We start from the raw sequence: 16,571 nt of genomic DNA on the forward strand, positions 1-16,571 counted from the left end.
ACAGGCTCCTGCTGGAGCTCGCTTGCCACTTACCAGCTGTGCAACTTCAATCTGTTACTTAACTTCCCTGAGCTCCGCTTTCCTTCCTTTTGAGATGGTCACCATGGGTATGATATCTATTTCCTCCAGTTGTTGTGAGGACAGAACTTAGATGACATTGAGGCAACGTACCCGACTTTCTAAAATTTTGTGTGTTTTCATACTTCTTTTTGGGGGGGGGGGCACTGTGAGCAGTCTTAGTTGCAGCACCTGAGATCTTCAGTCTTTTTTTCAGTATGCAAACTCTTAGTTGCGGCATGTGGGATCTAGTTCCTTGACCAGGGATCAAACCCAGGCCCCCTGCCTTGACTGCAAGGAGTCCTAGCCCACTGGAACAACAGGAAAGTCCTTTTTTTTTTTTTTCTTTTTTGCACATTTCTCATGCGATTTTTCTCTGTTTGAAGCTTTAATGTTGTGTTTAATCCCCTCAAATATTCACCTACACTGTAAGATTCTTAAGGGCAGAGTCTGTGGCTTATTCTCTGTTGTGTCCTCAGTGAATAATTACAGGACTTGCATGCATGCTTGCATGAATGAATGAATGAATAAGGCTCCTGGGTCCAGGGGCAGCAAACACGAATGGCCACAGGAACAGGGCAGGTCACACGAGTGAGTAAAGTGGACTGAGCCTAAGAGAAACTGGCCTCTCCTCCATTTTTCTCTCTTATTTTTGTTGGAGACAGGAGCACTATTAGTGTCCTATTGGTGATACAAAAAATTGCCACAAATTTAGTGTCTTAAAATAACACAATCGTTCTCTTAGGACTTCCCTGGCGGTCCGGTGGTTAAGACTCTGTGCTTCCAATGCAGGAGGCGTGGGTTTGATCCTTGGTCAGGGAAGTAAGAGCCTGCATACTGTGTGACATGGCCAAAAATATCTTTTTTTTAATTTGTTATCTTTTTGTCTTCAAGGTCAGAATTCTAAAATCAAGGTATCAGCAGGGCTGCATTCCTTCTGGAGGCTCCAGGGGAGAATCCATTCTGTCACCTTTTCCAGTTTCTAGAGGCTGCCTGCATTCCTTTTCTTGTAGCCCCTTCCTCCATCTTCAAATTTTATCATTCCAGCGTCTGTTTCCATTGTTTTTATCTCCTCTTTCAGCAGACCTTCTTGCCTCCCTCTTATTAGACCGTTGTGATTACATTGGGCTCGCTGGCTAATTAAGAATAATCCATCCTTCTTAAGATCCTATGTCACATAGGAAAACTTCATTTTGCCATGTAAAGTAACATAGTCACAGGTTCTGGGGGTTAGGACAGAGGTATCTTTGGGGTCATTTATTCAGCCAACCACAGATACACACAAAAAAATTTTAACTGTAGAAAAGATATCAAGCCAAGGATGGTAGGATTTATCCTTAGTGGTGGGAAGGCAATAGGGAGGGGAGGGGAGTGTGGTCCCAGGGAGAGCACTTGCGCATCTAAAAGGGGCAGACGCTCCTCGTGTGTAATGTGTGATGGCATGGCAGAAAGTAAGCCAAATTTTCCAGAGCTTCCTCTCCCTTTGTTGCTCAAAAAAAGTGCAAAATCTGGGTTTTTATATGAAATTAATAACTTCTGTCAGTTTTATTTTTTAATTTTTTGGCCGTACCATGCAGCACGTGGGATTTTAGTTCCCCAACCAGGGGTTGCACCCTCTTCCCCTGCATTGGAAGCATGGAGTCGTAACTACTGGACCTCCGGGAAAGTCCTGTGTGAGTTTTAAAACCCTTATGCCACAGTTACCTGGAAGATACTATGAAATGTCCAGGTTGATAAGCTGACAGAGAGGACACTGAATTACTATACTTGTTTCACCCCATTCTCTCCCAACAAAAGAGAAATAGCAGAAACGAGGGTGGTGAGATTAGTGATACTAACAGCAGATGACATTGGTTACAGCATTTCAGAACCAGATCCCATTCTCAACACAGTACATGTGTTTATTCATTTAATTTTTACAGTGACCTTGTCAGGTGGCTATTACCTCAATACCCATTTTACAGATGGATAAATTGAGGCACCAAGGGGTTACCTAATTTGCACCGGGTCACCTAGCCAGTAAGGATCCGATTCAAACTCTATCAGAATTTGTCCTTTTTCTTTTTTTAACTTTTTATTTCAAAGTGAGTTAAGACTTCTAGGAGAGTTGCACAGATGGGGCAGAGAGTCCCTCTGCTTCACCCTTCGCCCAGCTGCCCTCGATGTGAGTTTTCTAGAACCGCAGTACCGTGATTGAAACCAGGAAGTTAACGGGGGCACGGTGCTTCTAACTGCACTACAGACCTAACATTAAATTCACCAGTTTTCCTGCAAATTTCCATTTTCTGTTCCAGTATCCCACGTCACATTTAGTGATTTGGTCTCTCCTGGTCCCCGATCTCTGACAAACCTTCAGCCTTTCAAGGCCTTGACACTTTGATGAATACTCATCAACCTTTTTTGTCGGAAGTCCCTCAGTTGGGTTTGTCCCATGTTTTCTCAAGGTTAGATTGAGGTTGTGCATTTGGGACGAGGAGACCACACACGTGATGCTGTGCCCTCTTTGCCTCTTTTGAGGGCTACATGATATTAGTCTTATTACCCGTGATGTTAACCTTGATCAGCAGAGTCCATGCCCTATAACCCCTTGGTTTAAATGCTTTCCTTCTGCAGAGAGAAGGGAAAATGCAAAACAAACAGAAAATACGCAGAGCGACGCGTCGGTAGACCTCATCTCGCCCACACACTGACCTAGTACGTAGGATGTGCTTTGTGTGTGTGAACGCCCCTCTGAGTTTTAAGACAGACTTAAAAACACCCACGAGTGATGGCAGGCGTGGGGAAGGACGACACCCAAGTTCTGGGACTTTGGAAGTCACTGAAGGTACAGAGACTGGAAGAGCTGCCCAGAGAAGGGGAAATAAATCCAACAGAGATGAAAGCCAAGGTCTGCAGCTGCTCGGACCATCAGATCCTTAAAAGCCACGTGAGGTTTTAGGGCAGGGAGTGAATTATGGCTCTTAGGACCCAGGACAGTCGGCTTTGATCTAGAAGTGGGAGACATCTTAAGGGAAACCGTGGCATTTACGTAAGGTATTCCCACATCCTCCTGGGGTGCATTAGATGGACCCACTTGGAATTTACAGGTCTGTGGAAGCAACCTTAGTCCTAATGGTAAACACTTGAAAGAGGCGGCTTTGTAAGCAGAGGAGTGATGCATTCAGAGAGAGCCAGTCTCATACTCCCGTAAAGGGTACCTGAGAGGGATGCACTGTTTTACGAGGCTCTCTGCCCCGCTCAAGTCGGACAGATGTAGGATTTGTGAGCTTATGAGGCATTGGAGGATGAGCGTGGGCGGTCATTTTGGTGAGCACTTGACCTCTCTATTTGAAAAAGTATCAATTTGGAGAAGGTTGTCTTTACTGCCAAGAAACTTTAGACCGGAGGCTGTACTGTGGCTTTTTGGACGGCCACCCTGTCGCAAACCGAATGTTGGCCTCTGCTTGCCCCAGGGCGAGCCCCTGGTCCCTCCAGTAGAATTTCCCCTGGTTGCTGAGTGCTGGCTGCCAGGAGATTATAAAAACACATTCTGCAGGGCTTCCCCACGGCAGCCTGGCCTCGGGGCCTGTGGCTGGCATCGCAGAACATGATCAAAACAGCCCTGCAGGCAGCTATGTACTGTCAGGGGAGTCAGAACCCTGTGGAATAGATCCAGCAGCTAGGGGCACCCTGGAAGGAAGAAATTTTCACCAGGTTCAATCAGTCATACCCTGAAACTACTAATGAACCTTCCAGGGTCGGGGGTGGGAATTCCAGCAGGTTGGAGGTTGTTGAGATAGAGAACAGCAGGCCCCAGAGTCGGGCAGTCCTGGATTCCAATCCCGAGCCCTGCCGCTTATAATCTCTGAGTTGTAAATTGCAAGTGACGTAACCTCTCTAGGTATGGCTGTCTCACCTTCTGCAGAGCCTTCCCTGACCACCCACCCTGTCTCCCAGTGTTCCCTAGCTCCCGTCCTCGCTTTGGCTGGCTCCAGCACCTGTCACCATCTAACACGTTACTTGACATATGTATTCACTTTCGGCCCCTCCCCACTAGGAGGTCAGCTCCACGGAGGCAGTGGTTTCTTCCCATTATCTTATTCACTGCTGTGTCCTTTGTGCTTAGGACAGACTGGCGCACAGTATGTGCTCAGTAAACATTGGTGAAATGATTGAAAAGAGATCACATCAAGCCCCCTTTGTTCTGTTCTCCTTGTCAGCAGTGGGATAAATTAAAATAAGGGACTTAGTGTAGCTCCTGGTACATAGTATTAATATGTGCTCAATAATCAGTTATCCCAGTCAATTCATTCACTTTTTTAATTCATTCAATAAATAGCTGTCGAATGTTTGTAATGTGCCGCATATGGTGCTAGGAGCTGAAAATGGTGCCAAAAACAAAGCCTATCTTCTTTTTTTTTTCCAAAAATTATTTCCAGAGAGCCCATCATGTACCACCTACTCTTCTAGAAACCAAGCATAGAACAGTGAATAAAAGGCAAAGTACCTGCACTCAGGGAGCCTACATCCAAGTGAGAATGAGATAAACAATGCATGTGTATCTAAAGATGTAAAGATGATTTCTGAGGCTGTAAGTGCTACCAAAAGAAAACAGTCAAAACCAGGGTAGTATTCGAGGAGTGGCCGGAGTGGCTGGGGCAATGGGGACTGCTTTAGCCAGCGTGGTCAGAATGTCCCATCGAAGCTGGGACCTGACTACGGAGGCAGCCCCCTGGAGAGGGGTCAGGACCTCCAGGCAGGACCGCCAGGCCTGGCAGCCTCAGCATCACCTGGGAGAGGGTTAGAAACCTCAGGGCTCACCCAGAACCTGCAGAATCTGCTTTTTCACAGGATCTCTGGATGATTCCTGTGCACACTAACATTTGGGCTATAAGCAGAGGGAGGGGCCAACATAGACATCTTAAAATGATGTTCTAAATGGCCAGGAAACTGGAAAGAGGCAAAGCAGAGGTGTCCTGGTTTGCTAGGACTGCGGTAACCCAGCCCTACAATTCTGGAGGCCAGAAGTCCAATATCAAGGTGTGAGCAGGGTTGGCTCCTTCTGCAGGTTCTGAGAGAGAGTCTGGCCCCTCCCCCAGCTTCTGGCGGTCACCAGCCATCCTTGGCCTTCCCGGGCTGTGGAAACACATCACTCCGGGCTCTGCCTCTGTCCTCGCAGGGCCTTCTTCCCTCTGCCTGCCTGTGTCCCCCTCCTCTCTTCTCATGAGGACACAGTCATTGCATCATGTTGTGTACTCAGTCTCCCAGTCCTGTTGGACGCTTTGCAGCTCCATGGACTGTAGCCCACCAGGCTGTTCTGTCCCTGGAATTTCCTGGGCAAGAATACTGGAATGGGTTGCCATTTGCTTCTCCAGGAGATCTTCCTGATCCAGGGATCGAACCCACGTCTCCTGCCTTGGCAGGCAGATTCTTTACCCCTGCACCACCTAGGAAGCCCATCATTGGATCAGGGCCCACCTGATCCAGAATGACCTCATCTTAACTTGATTATATCTGCAAAGACCCTATTTCCAGATAAGGTCATGTTCTTAAGTCCTGGAGCTAGGACTTGAATAGATCTTTTCAGGGGGCATAATTCATCCCGCAGCAGGGCAGAAAGGTGGAGCTCAGTGAGGTTAGAGAAGACACAGGTCAGAGCAGGCCTGTGGACATAGTGAAGGGTTGTAAATACAATGGGAAGCCAGGGAGGCTGTACCGATCTGGAGCAGCGTGGGCCTTGAGGATAAGGAATTGAACCAGGATCTGCGTGGGTCCTAGAAAATCAATGAAGAGACTATGCATTCTCGGGCAAAGAGATGATAGAGGCATGGAGGTGGTGGTGGTGGAGATGAAGAAAACTGGATAGACTTGCAGGGTATTTAAGAGGCCCTATTCATAGAAATCGGTGATGGCATTTAAATCTATGAGTGGGGGAGAGCATCAAAGATGATGGTTCAATCATTTCATCTGATCTTTCAGCAGACTTTTTTGCATATCTAATCAGTGAAAAATGGGTATGTTATCTCTTTTTGGAGGAGGGCAGTCATGTAAATGCCAAGTGCCCTCACGGTCCCCAAGTGTGTGTAGCAGCTCAGCTGTTTTACGATCTAATATCTTGAGATTCCCTGTGGTTTGGACCTGCGTGGTTCAGAGGCACACCCCTAAAGCAGTCCTTGTGCTCAGGGGAATGTGATGCAATAATCGACCCAGGCTGGCTCACACCCTCCATTCTTGTCAAATTTCCCTCAGGGCCCTGGGCACTTGACATCAGTGTACGTTTCTCTGGTCTTGGGACTACCTGGTGATCCAGTGGCTAAGACTCCCACGCTCCCAGTGCAGGGGGCCCAGGTTCAGTCTCAGGTCTGGGAACTGGGTCCCACCTGCCACAACTAAAGGTCCCATGTGCCGTGAGTAAGACCCGCCACAGCCAAATACATATATACATAAGTTTTTGTGTTTGTTTTTTTTTTTTAAGTCTCTGGTCTTTATAGGTTACCATTCTCAAGAGTCTCTCTCAAGGAGCTGCTTGGCAGTAAGAAATAGCGTATTTGGCCTTGGCATCCATTGTGACCCCCTGATGTCTTTCTACCACACTGAGCAGAGAAGTCACACAGTCAGTCCTTTCCCGAGTTGTATCAGATCATGCCATTCCCCTGCTTGAAAGCCCCTCTGGGGTTTCCCATTGCAATCAGAAATAAATGCCAGTGCCTTGCTATAGCTGCCCCCGGCCAAGCCTGGCCTGGGTCAGAGCCTGAAGAGCCTTTCAGACCACATCATGCATACGGCCCCCTAAGCCCTGCTTCCATTTCAACTCACACTGGCTTCCCTTTTGTTCTTCCCATCTCAGGGCCTTTACGTTGTGCTGGTACCCCAACCTGGAATGTCCTTTCGCCAGCCCTTCACTGGTTGGGCTGGTTCCATCTTATCCACTGAGCTTCTGCTCAACTACCATCTCCTCTAAGAGGCCCTCCCAGTTTATCAGTCTTCTCCGAAACCGAAACGAACAGATTTCCGTGTTTCATCTGGCGTGGTTGCTCAAGGCAGCCTCACCATCCTGCCTCTTGCCTTTCTCACCGAGCGCCTTGGACGTCTTCCTGCAGCAGCACGTGTGGCCCTGCCTGTGATCGCCGGCTCCCCGGCAGTATCCTCGCCCCTCTTGGCGCCCCCACCTCCCCCGCCTCTGCCCCAGCTTTATTCCAACTCGTGTGGCAGAGACTCAGTGACAGGGCAGCCAATCTGAAAAGGCATTCTCAGGAATGCGGATTGTTTTATTACCAGTTAAATATGCTTTATGCTACCTGTGAATGAGGCCATTGTGACATTTAGCAACTGATTTGATTAAACGCAGATGTGGGCTGGACTCCACGTGGAGCAAAGATGCGAGAGGACAAGCTCCGGGGGCGCGTTTGGATTTGTTTTAAGATGGCAAAATGGGCTTGACAACGCGGTATCCACGAGACAGACCTGGGCGCCTCCCTTCCTGTCCATGGACCACAAGTGGGTCTCAGAGCCGAAAGCTCAGTCCGGGCCCACCCCAGAATCCTCTGTTTTCATTTGGGATCTGCTGTTTGGCCCTATCCAAATTGTTTTGTTTTTTTTTTTTACTTTTTCCAACCTTCCTGGATGTTTTTACTTCCATGAAAATGTTTAAAGTGGTAGATCAATGAAATACTCTCCTTGTTGACACCTCCAGCGGTAATTACAAACCCAGAGAGGGTCATAACCTTAGCCACTAGTTAGTTACTGAACACTTATTCTGTGCTGGATTCTGCCTCTCATAAGCCTTATCTCACAGAATCTTCGTAATAAATCATATAAGTAAGCTGTGCTCGCTTCCACTGTTCAGGTGGTAAAACTGAGGCTTAGGAAAACTGAGACTTGTGCCCAGCCACGAGGGCAAATAATCAGTTACATCTGAATTCACTGTTGTCATCCACCCCTTCCAGGCGCTTAGATCCAAGAAGACAGGACCCAGCGCTCTCTCAGAATAGAAATCTTGGCACATAGGAGGCACTGAGCAAATATTTATTGAATAAATGAGTGAATGTCTGGATGAGTGACACAGTAGGAAAAGGGCTGGACCAGGGCTTACTGGGTCTTTGCAGTCACTGGATCCTGGGTAAAGAAAAGAAGCAGAACATCACCCTACAAAAGAGCTGTGATCCATCCCTTTCTGGAACCTGCGCCGTGGATGGGATGCTTGAGCGGGTGGGTTTTTATAACAGGCTCACCTCTCTCTGCCTCTGGTTTTTCTCTGTGGTACACTATCTGCTGATGACTTTGTATATCACCCCTCCCAACTACATGTCCGGAGTTTTTTCACTTGCAGTCCTGGTAGGTTTTCATCAATTTTCTCTTAGTCCTGGCAGCAGTCAGACCTAAATAATGAAGGAGTACGTGTTGGGGGTGGAGGGGTGGGGGTTTTTTAAAGAATCTTTTAAAATAGTTAGTTGCAGCAAGCGCGATCTTTAGTTGTGGCATGGGACCTCTTAGTTGCAGCATGTGGGTATCTAGTTTCTGAGTGTCATTGTGGACCCATGGAGTAAGTTCCTTTGTTACAGGGAAGGAAATTGTAAGATAGAGTCCAGAGCAAGTAACGTTGACGAGAGGGTGCTTGTTCACGGGGACTCTCCCTGAGTTTTCCTTTGCCTGGGATGGCAGGTCAGACACGTGGGTGACAGTGAATTCAGGAGGGCCTAAAAAACCTGAGGCAGGCTGGGACCTTCCCGCCGCTGCTTGGAAGGCTGAGCTGCGCACAGTCTGGGGGCCGGAGCTTTGGAGTCAGGCTGACCTGGGCTTGAACCCTGCTCTGTCACCTACTAATAGAACCTCCTTCCTCGGGTGCGTAGTGGAGACACAACAAGATAATGCATGTAAAATGACCAGCCCTGGGGAAGGTAATAAGTGCTCATTAAATGGAGACTATTATCAGTAGTAGTACAACAGCTAATGCTGGTAACTGAAGCTTGTAAGGGCTTAGATTAAGTTAAAGCCGAGTCTGAGAGGGAGGAGAGGTTTTCACTGACAACTGTCACCATCTCCTTAAAAAGAGGGAATCTAGGGACTTCCCTGCCGGCCTAGCTTAAGACTTCATCTTCCAAAGCAGGGGGTGTGGGTTTGATCCCTGGTTGGGGAACAAAGTTCCTACCTGCCTCCCAGCCAAAAAACCAAAACATGAAATGGAAACAATATTGCAACAAATTCAATAAAAATTTCAAAACGGTCCACATCAAAAAAATATTTAAAAAAAAAAAAGGAAATCCAGAAGGCAACAAGCCCAAGAAGGGATGTGCAGAGTCACCCAGTCATCAGAGAAATGTGAATTCAAGCCAATAAATGAGATGTCACGTTGGTCCTAATTGGATAGCAGGGATTAGCAAGCGGGGTTATGCCAGCCGCTGGTGGGGATTCGAGGACAGTGCCCGCCGGCACTGCAGTGGCTATGCCGAGAGCGCTCACTCAGTCCTTAGGGAAACTCAGTCTGTTCAGCCTTGGGCCCTACCAGCCCAGCTCGCGGGGGTACATCCCAGGGAAATTCACACAGAGACCACGAGGGAGAGGTCCAACGATGTTCACGGCAGCCTTGTTGGTGATGGAGGCATCCCACGTCCTCTCCGGAACGGAGGAGGGAACAAGAGAGATAGGAAGAAAGCACGCAGGGAGGGCTGGGCAGCTGCTGGGGCGGCAGGCAGGATGCACCCACAGTAGCACCGAGGGGTCTTAAGAACCTAATGCTGACACTCAGTGCCGGCAACTAAGAGGTTAATACCATAAAAGGCAAGCATGGACATAGATGCATCCCACTCCGAAAAGACTTCATACACTGTCAAACTTGTGCTTTTTGTCTCACATCTTATAAGCAACACAGGTTAGTTTCAACCTCAGTTTTCCTTTCTGATACAGACACGTGTACCTCGTTCTAGACAATGGCTGACTTTTATGTTTTCATTAGTCTGCATTTGTATATGTGACTTTTGTCTTGAAAGTAGTAAAACCATAGACGTGTGCAAAACAAATGACAAATGTATAAATATTAGGTATGTTATTGTAGAAATCAGCTGAGTACTTAAAAATATTTTTGCCAGGTCTGGAACTTTCAGGGGATTCATGCAAGAAATATGGAACATAGATTTTTAATGAGCTATGTTAAAAGATACCAATAAAGGTACTTGAGAAAAAAAAAGAACCTAATGCTGGATGAAAAAAGCTAAGAAACCGTAAGAAATGTAATGCACAGAATTTACCAGAATTACATATAAATGAATGATGATGTTAGTCACTCAGTCGTGTCTGACTCTTTGAGACCCCATGGACTGTAGCCTGCCAGGCTTCTCTGTCCATGGGATTCTCCAGGCAAGAATACTGGAGTGGGTAGCCATTCCTTTCTCCAGGGGATCTTCCTGACCCATGGATTGAACCTGAGTCTCCTGCACTGCAAGCAGATTCTTTACATCTGAGCCAGCGGGGAGTTATATATTTGCCCACAAAACGCTAGTGCACTCTTTGTAAGAACACAGAAACAAAGGATGCACACAGACACCCTAGAATGGAAAATGTGCAAAGAACTTGAATTAACACTTAACATTTTGCATGATGACAAAGGCGGGGGGGGGGGGGGGGCGGGTGAGATGCTCGCCACACAGGTTCCCTGACACTGGTAGAAGTACAGTTCCAGGGACGTGAAGAATTCCTCAGTCCCTTATCTAGGTATAAACCTCACTCTGTGCGCTCAAGGGGGTAAAAAATAGAACTGATTTTATTTTCAGCATTCAATGTCTTTCTGTTTGGAGACACCATTTCCCTGAACTGATGGGAAAGTTTTGTCCGGGGCTTTCCCAGACTCTCCAGAATGTTGACTGTACTTCTGGCATCTTACCCAGGGTGTTGTGGGGTTGGGGGCTCATCCTGTCTTCACTTACTGGGACCCAGGCTGGTGCCAAATCATTCATTTCTTGGTCCATGTAGCCTTTTTGGGTCTGGGGCTCTTCATTGTTATGTCTATGCTATGTTGTGGACACAGGAATCTTTTATTGTTCTGTCTTCCTAGACCAGAGGTCACAAACTGGAAACCCATAGGCCATATCCACACTGTGACCATGTTTTTAATTTTTTTTGTTTTGTGTTTGTTTTGTCTGACTACTTTGTATTTCTTGCCTACACTTTAAAATTGGAACATTTTATACAAATCCAGGTTTCTGACTTGTTTGGAAAAATCAGATGCCCTGGCTACATTAGACTCACATTTCTAGGTGACACGGGTGAGCTGGAGCTGAGTAGTATTGTATCAGTTAAGAATGCTTTGGTTGTGCTCGCTTAGGCAGCACATATACTAAAAAAAAAAAAGAATGCTTTGGTCTGCAAGGAACAAAAAGCTTAATTAACATCAACTTAAACCATAATGGTATTTATTGGGTATTTAGCCAGAAGTCTGGACCCCCAAGGTTGTTTGTTTTTTATCTTCAACGACCAAGTTCTCTTCATCTTTTTACTCCTTCTGTCTCAGCCAGTGGACTTTTTGTTTTTATGCTTGTGACCTCATGTCCCAAGATGGCTGCTGTAACTCCAGACATTACATCCTATGTAATCCAAGGGAGGATCCAGCAGAGGAACAAAAGTCTTTCCCAGAAGCCCCTTTGACCAGAGCTAGATTACATGGCCATCCTAAAGCTGCTGGGGGGAAAGGAATTGGGAGTACCTCCTGGGGAGCCAAATAGTGTCTGCTCCAAACTGCTGCCCCCTTAAATAGAAACTATACCTTCTAATTTGACACAATCCCCACCACCCTCATCATTCCCTGACCCTGAAACTGCGTGTCAGTCACCATTTATCACTGCCTGCACCAGCTCCTTACCTCTCTTCCCTGTAAGGTTTTGAGGGCTTCCTGTCTTAGCTGCAGCACACACGACCTCTTCTGACTTGAGGGTCTTTTATTTTTTTAATTAATTTATTTATTTTAATTGGAGGCTAATTACTTTACAGTATTGTAGTGGTTTTTGCCATACATTGACATGAATCAGGCATAGGTGTACATGTGTTCCCCATGACTTGAGGGTCTTGCTGCTTTCTCAGCAGCTGTGTGCAGGTGCAGAGAGCAGAATCCCTCTGCCCCGTGACTCCTGCTCGTCCTCACTCACCTCCCCTCACTCTTTTCCCTTCCCTCTTGCTCTGTCCCACTTCTCTAGCCAGGAGAATTGCATCCCCCACTTGAGAAAAGCCTTCTTTCTTCCTATTTCTTACTAAGCCGTTTTACCTACTTCAACCTCGTTCTTAGTTGGCCTGCCAAGTAGGATCAGCCCACCAACTTGCTGGCCAGTGATAACAAACACATACGGAACTGGAGTGAGAAACTTTCACAGCAGTTCCATCATGCCCCCAACATCCAAGCACGTGATCAGAGACTCGTCTCCTAGAGCAGGGTGTGGACCAGTTCTGGATTTGTCAGATCTCATCATGAACTGCCGCATCTTCTTCCCCACAGGGTTAGAGCGTTTCAAAACCAGCGCTCACATATCACTGTGTTTTGATCTGTCTGGAATTATCTCAACTCCTTGTGTATCTATTCACTCAATAGTCTCCTGTCTGTCCTCTCTGAACATCAGCGTCAACCCTTACCTACTGTATGATACTAGAAAAGTTGCAGACACAGTAGCATTTGGTACATCACTGGGAAATGATTATTGAATAAATGAATGACCATTCACTTAAAAACTGTTTTACTGAGCCAGGCAGTGAGAATCAACTTTTACTTAAAATCCAAGAAAACCAACCAGCCAAAAAAATAAAGTAGTTCTCCGATATGACACACAGGATAGCAATGGCTTCAGCAAGAAAGAAGGGCATTTCTTTCTCACCTCAAAGTCCAAACTGACGTGGCGGTTCTGGTCTGGTCCAGGCTCCTATGTCTGGTTCCTCAGTTTTGTGATCCAACATAGCTCCATTCCAAGCAAGGAAGCACCCGCCTCTGCCCTTCGAGGGCACAACTAGGAAGTTGCACACAGTAACTTACCCCTCTTCCCTTCTCTGGAGCTCATCCCGTGACCACACCAGTCACAGGGGAAGCTGGGTCATGCAGTGCTTATTCTAATCAGCCATGTGCACATGGCTGAGATTGAAAGCAGAGATTCTCTTAATTTGAGAGAGGAGGGATGGAGGGATAGTGGAGGGGACCCCAAAGCAGGCTCTGCCACCATCATCCCCTTAAGAGAAGATGTTTTTCCTCTTCTCGTCCTTGCCCTCCCCAGGCCTTCCACCAGCCAAATGGAGGCGAGAGGTCAGTGTTTAACATTCCAGCTCCAGGCGGGTCCATTTGCAGACCACATATGTGGCATGAGGCATCTGGGACTGTGTGCCCCCTTCCTCCTGCGTCCTCTCTGGCATGGGAGGGCTCTCTCACTGCGGGGACTCGGGGACTGCCCTCGGCACGCTGCGGTTTGTTCAGCTGCCCATTCTTCTCGTGCCCCTGGGTCATAAAATGTAAACAAACAAGAAGCCATTTGGGAGAAAGAATACCAAGAGATGAGACTGTGGGCCGATTTATTTCTAAACCCGCCCAATTCATCATTCAGAAGGTTGCCACCAAAGAAAAGAGAAATCAGGAGAGAAAGCACCGCATCCAGAATTGACTTCCCAAGGCAGGCATGTTCCTGTGATTTGGCGGGGGGAGGACGGGGGTTGCCATGGTAACCAGGACCCCAAAAATGACCTTGAGTGAAATAGACTGGTCTAGACTTTCTGCCAGATGTGTCTGGACAGGCCGTGGAGGAGAGAATGGGATTCCAGCACATCATGCCGTATTAGTGTGGACACATTCTCTGGTTTCTGGGTCTCAGATAAGCCTCCGTGGAATGAAGAGCTGGAGCAGATGCCCACGTGTGCTGGTGTTCCTGGTTCTTGCTCTCTTCATGCAGCTCGCTCCTACTCATCCTTCAGAGACTAGTTTAGTTGTCATTTCCTCCAGGAAGCCTTCCCTGACTCCACACCTCCCAGTTGGCATTTCAGAACCCTTCCCTGTGCCCCCCAAGCTCCCAGTGAAAGTACTCTCTGGCAGTTTACTTCTCCCCTGCCTTGCCAGTGCTTGGGACACATCCCCCTCTCCTCTGGATAGGAGTGTTGTTGTTCAGTTGCTAAGTCCTGTCCAACTCTTTTGTGACCCCATGGACTGTACCCCACTAGGCCCTCCGTCCATGGGATTTCCCAGGTAAGAATACTGGAGTGGGTTGTCATTTCCTACTATTCCAGGGGATCTTTCCAGACCAGGGGTCAAACCCAAATCTCCTGCATTGGCAGGAGGAGTCTTTACCACTGAGCCACCTGGGAAGCCCTGGATAAGGATATGGTTAGTTTATTTTGTCGATTTGACTTTGGAACCATTTCAGTGTTTTATATAGTTATAAAACAAGTTTAATAGCAAACTGTTATAAATCTAATTGTATATTGAGTTAGTGTTATATAACCTCTTGGAAAGGAGATTTTATTTACCCATGTTTTTACTCTTTTTCTTTCTTCCTTCCTGAAGTTTCAGGATTCCTTTTTTTTTTTTTTTCAGTTTTTAAAATTTCCTGTCTCTTTTAAGAAACTTTCTGTATCCCTTATTTCAGGGGAGATCTATTGTGACAAGTTCTTTTGGTTCTCCTTCATTTTGAGAATGTGTTGATTTCCCCCATTTCTGAAGGATATTTTCTCTGGATATAGATTTCTGAGTTGATACTCTTGAGTTGCCACTTTGTTCTCGCCAATAGAAATTGTCAAGCTTATTCCAAAATTGATATGTAAATGCCAAGGTTATACTGAGAGGACGAGACAATCTTGGAAAAGAAAAACCAAGTTGGAGAACTTACACTAGCTGGTTTCAAAACTTAATATAAAGCTACAGTAATCAAGACCGGATGGAATTCGTGCAGAATGGATAGGTCAGTGGAAGAGAATAGAAAGTCCATAAATAAACTCTCACATTGTCAATCAATTTATGACAAAGGTGCCAAGTAATTTAATGAGGGAAAGGATAGACTTTTTATTCTTGTGTTGGAACAACTGGGTAGCCATGTGCAAAGAGATTAATTTAGGCCCTTATCTCACACACTACACAAAAACTCACTTACATTGGATCATAGACCTAAATGTAAGGCCTTAAACTCTAAAATTTCTAAAAGAAAATATTAGAAAGAGTCTTTATGACCTTGAGTTAGGCAGCAAAAGCAAGATTTATAAGAAAATGTTAGTAACTTTAAATTTCAAATGACACCATTAGGAAAATTAAGAGACAGGACTGGGGGATAATATTTGCAAATCATATGTCTGATAAAGAACCTGTGTCCAGAGTATATAAAGGACTCTTACAAATCAGTGTTAAGAGGACACCCTAACTTTTTTTTAGTGGGAAAAAAATTTGAATGAATCTTCATCAAAGAAGACTGACTCATAAGCACATAAAAAGGTGCCCAACTTGATTAGTCATTAGAGAAATGCTACTTAAAACCAAAACGAGAGACCACTACACATCTACTGCTCAGTTGCTCAATCGTTTCTGACTCTTTGCAACCCCATGGACTGAAGCCCACCAGACTCCTCTGTCCATGGAATTTTCCAGGCAAGAATACTGGAGTGGGTTGCCATTTCCTCCTCCAGGGACACATCTACTAGAATGGCTGTAATCAAAAAAAGCTGCCTGAGGCTGAGGATGGGAGAAGGATTTGACTGCCAACAGGCACACGGGTTCTTTGAGGGTAATGGAAGTGCTCTAAAAGTGCATCGTGGTGACAGCTGTACAGTTAAGCAATTTACTTTAAAAATCATTGAACCAACGTTTACAATGGAGGGATTTTATAAAGTAGGCCCCAAAAACAGTTCTAGAAAGAAGCAGCTTTGGCACTACAGTCTGTGTGCTCAGTCGCTTAGTCGTGTCTGACTCTTTGTGACCCCATGGACTGTAGCCCACCTGGCTCCTCTGTCCATGGAATTCTCCAGGCAAGAGTGCTGGAGTGGGTTGCCATTCCTTCTCCAGGGGATCTTCCCGACCCAGGGATAGAACCCAGGTCTCTTGCATTGCAGGCAGATTCTTTACGGTCTAAGCCACCAGCGAAGTAGAGCCATGTTGAAAATGCGGACTTGAGCCAGACTGCCTGGATTCCAGCACCCGAGCCTGTCACTCACTGTCCAGGCTGCCTTGAGCACGAGACTTGATTTTCCTCTGCTCCTTCCCGCCTGAGGAGCCCCAACACACACGAGTTCACTGCTGTTCTGGCGGTAACCCCCGCCCTTCTTTCTCTGGGCTCGTGTTCCATTGACCTCTTTGTTTCTCCGTCACCTGTCAAGCTAATCCCTACCTGAGAGTCTTGCCCCCGGTGTTCGTGATGTCTCCTCCTGAGGGTATTTCCATCGCTGGTTTCCTCTTACATTCATGGCTCAGCTCAAATGTCAGCTCGGAGGTCTCCCCTGACCACCGGCTTACCTGGCACTCATTCATTCAATTACTCATTCATTGACTAAGTAGCATTTTCTAGTAGTAGCATCATTTTTATTCCCATTTGACAGGTGGG

At 46.6% G+C, this 16,571-nt stretch overlaps 1 protein-coding gene across 4 annotated transcripts in view; it reads left to right on the forward strand.

Annotated features, from left to right (window-relative positions):
• The window catches only part of EYA2 (EYA transcriptional coactivator and phosphatase 2), a 253,660-nt gene that overhangs the window by 137,594 nt on the left and 99,495 nt on the right, over positions 1–16,571 (forward strand). The window lies entirely within an intron of this gene.

Source organism: Cervus elaphus, chromosome 23, assembly GCF_910594005.1.
Source record: "Cervus elaphus chromosome 23, mCerEla1.1, whole genome shotgun sequence".
Taxonomy (NCBI): Eukaryota; Metazoa; Chordata; class Mammalia; order Artiodactyla; family Cervidae; genus Cervus; species Cervus elaphus.